The sequence below is a fragment of the Lipotes vexillifer genome, unplaced genomic scaffold (assembly GCF_000442215.2).
Source record: "Lipotes vexillifer unplaced genomic scaffold, Lipotes_vexillifer_v1.1 scaffold408, whole genome shotgun sequence".
NCBI lineage: Eukaryota > Metazoa > Chordata > Mammalia > Artiodactyla > Lipotidae > Lipotes > Lipotes vexillifer.
The window spans coordinates 1,960,350-1,963,480 of NW_006787469.1; positions in this window are offsets into that span (position 1 = coordinate 1,960,350).

Below are 3,131 nucleotides of genomic sequence, written 5' to 3' on the forward strand. Positions count from 1 at the left end.
CCCCCGGCCCCGCCACTTTCCTCCTCTTTCCCCCAGAGTCCTGAGGCCCTGCCTAGCAGCCTGGCTGGAAGAGGATAAAGGATTGAATCAGGCCTAGGTTCATCCAACCTCCGGCCTGAAACCCACAAAGGGAATCCAGAGGTGTCTCAAGGGAATGAACTGGGGCCTTAACACCTAGAAACTCAGGGTGAGGTGAATTCTCAAGGGCACCTAGACCAACCCCATATTCTATAGCCAAGGGCTTGAATACCTCCAGAGATAGGACCCTCCCTCCCTCTTCAGGCTGTTGCCTGCTCTTTAGATGGTTCTGGGTGTGAAAAGTGCATTCACTTCTTGATCCAAAAGTCCTGCTGTGGCCAGTGTGGGCTGGTGGTGTGGGAGAGCTCTGTTTGGGCCTTGCCGAGGGGCTTCTGAATTGGCACCGCTAGAGGGAGGGTCCACCAGCCTCTCGGGTCTGGGGTGGCTTGCTGGGTCCTGCGGGCCCCCCTGCTACGCCTGTTGGGTGCCCTCGGCGGGGGCAGTTTAAGCGTGAGAAGCGCCGGGTCAGTTCCCAGCTAGGCCCAGGGGGTGGGGCAGCAAGGGCGAGGCCAGCCCCATCAGCCCTTCTCAGCCTCACCAGGGCAGCCAGGCCAGGGTCAGCCTGTCTCACAGGCCGGCCCTCCCCAGGCTGAGATCATCGCCCTCCGGCCTCCATGGCAGCCCCCACCCCCAGCTGAGCTCACTGCCCTGGCCCGCTGGGGGACATTGTTGTCTCCTGCGCCCCTCCCCCGGGCTCAATGAGCTGTTTGTTGGCATGTCCGGCGCGGGCAAGGGGAGGGCGGGCACAGGGCGCCCGCACACAATGGGGATTCCGTCCATTCTGAGGTGGCTGCGGGAACCAGGCTGGCTTTGTCCCTGGGACCCTCATTCCCACCATTTAGCGGAGCCGGAACCCCAGGCGGAAGGCCCCGTATAAGAACAACAATGTTGTCACCCCGTCTGTGGGGGAGGGCGCGGCAGGCCAGGCCTCCTGGGGCCCAGGGGACCCACAGTTCGGGGCAGCCTGAGGGGCACCTAGGACAGGTCCTAGGGCCTAGGCTGTGACTCACATCTAAGGGAGACTCAGGAGGCAGACGCCCCCCACCCACACCCGCCCTGCCGGTCCGTCTACAGCCCCCCGCAAGTGTGGAAGGGGGTTCCCTGGCATCCCTAGCTGTTCTCAGCTCCTTCACGTGCAAAGATGAGCCCTAAGGTGTAGAGGGGGTGAATGCACCCGGTAAGCCCCGTTTGGGTGGTGTGCTGTAGAGGGGCTGAGTTCGGGGCAGCCTGACCCACAGGCCTTTCTGCATGCATCTTGGGCAAAGGCCTTTGCTCAAAGCTGGGCTCAGGCCCGTTTCTGAGCCTCTAGCCCGGCCAGCCTGCCCCTTCGGAAGTGGCGCTGGCCACTCAGACAACAAGTGTTTATTTTCCAGGGTGAGGGGGGAACAGGACGTCACGGCGTTTCCCTCCTGCCTGGTGCTGCAGTGGTTCTCACAGTCTGGGCACTGGTGACATCACCAGCCTTTCTTCCTCAGCCCTGGCCTCCTTGCCTCCCCCTCCCCCCAATCACATGCTCTGGCCAGGCTACACAGTTCTGAAGCTCCTGCTTCCGCTGCGGGCACTTCTGAGCAGGTCCTCTTGGAGGGCATGAGGGCGGCCGGGAAGTGCTGGACCAGGCCCTCTCACTGCCCTTGGCATTCAGGCCAAGCCTAGGGATAGCCCCTCTGTGCTCGCCCTCACCGGAGCGCTTGGTGTCCCACCGGGCACGCTCCTAGAGTGATGCTGGCCCTTTAAGGGTCTTGGGAAGCCAGAACAACAGGAAATCCAAACGGCCTCATTAGGCAGCTCGGAGCTCAGCACAGTAATTAGTGCCCTGAAAACAAAACAAGGAAAAGCAGGTGGTGGTGCTCCCCCCCAATCTCGGCTGCCCCCAGCGTGGCCTGTTAGTACCCAAAGCTAGGCAGCTGGGACTGGAGCCCCTCCCTTCTAAGCCCCCTCACCCCAAGCTCCTGAAGCCTGCTGCCCACTGCCCAGGCCAGCGGTCAGATCCTTAGCTTCTGGGGAGCGGGCAGTGGCTTCTCGGCCAACCGTTTCTCCCTGGGGAGGATGAAGCCCCAGGGACAAGCAATGGGTCTTCCCCTCTCCCATAGCCAGGTGGCCACTTGTCCACAGCATCCTCCACCTGTTTGGAAAATGCTGTGATGAAGGCTGGGAGCTGGGATGGTCTCTTCCAGAGGGAAAGGGGAGACCCCTGGGAATCCCAGGCCAAGAAGGCCCCCTTAGGAGAAGGGAGAAGCCTGCTCTGTGGTCCTGCCTCTCAGGATCTCTGGTGATTCTCCAGGTAGGCAAGACAACTTGGGCAGAGAGACTGGTAACCCACTGGCCCTCTGGACAGACCTTGGGGACCTGTGAGCCCCTCAGTTGGTAAAAACGTGGCAGGAACAAAAGAGGACCCTAGTGAGTTCTCTTCAGCCAGGCCCCAGGCCCCAGCTCATTCTACCCTCCACTCTGCCCCATTTGATGCAACTGGAATGCCATCTTATCCCTGACCCCTGAGATATCTCCTTTTATGTGTACTGCCAGGGGAGGGACATACTGTGCTCCACTTAAGAAACAAATATTCATTCAACAAACATTTCTGGAGTGTCCAAAATACTCCATGCACTGTGCTGGTGGGGAATTCCTGAGAAGGTTTCAAGGAATTCAAATGGCACTACCTTGTGGCAGCCCATTACAGTCCTTCCCTCTGTATTGAGAAGGCCTTTGAGGGGAGGGACTGTGGCTCCTGCCTGTACCTATCCCCCTATAGACATAGCACGTAGGAGACTGAAACATGCTTATGAACAATCAAAAATGAACCAGGAAAATTAAAAAAAAAAAAGAACCAGGAATAGTCTGACTTCAGAGTAAGCCCACGTAAGCTCAGTATGTGGCATGGCACAGCAGCAGCACTCTGGCGGGGCGCCCCCAGCCTTTGGGGAGAGCCACAAAGGCTCAGAGCCTAGATCTCCCTGAGGACCCTAAGTTTTGTACAGAGCAAGGGCTAAGGGCATTGTGGGGGAAGGAATCTGGGGTCCTGCTGAGAACAAAGCTGGAGATGACCCTGGGATGTG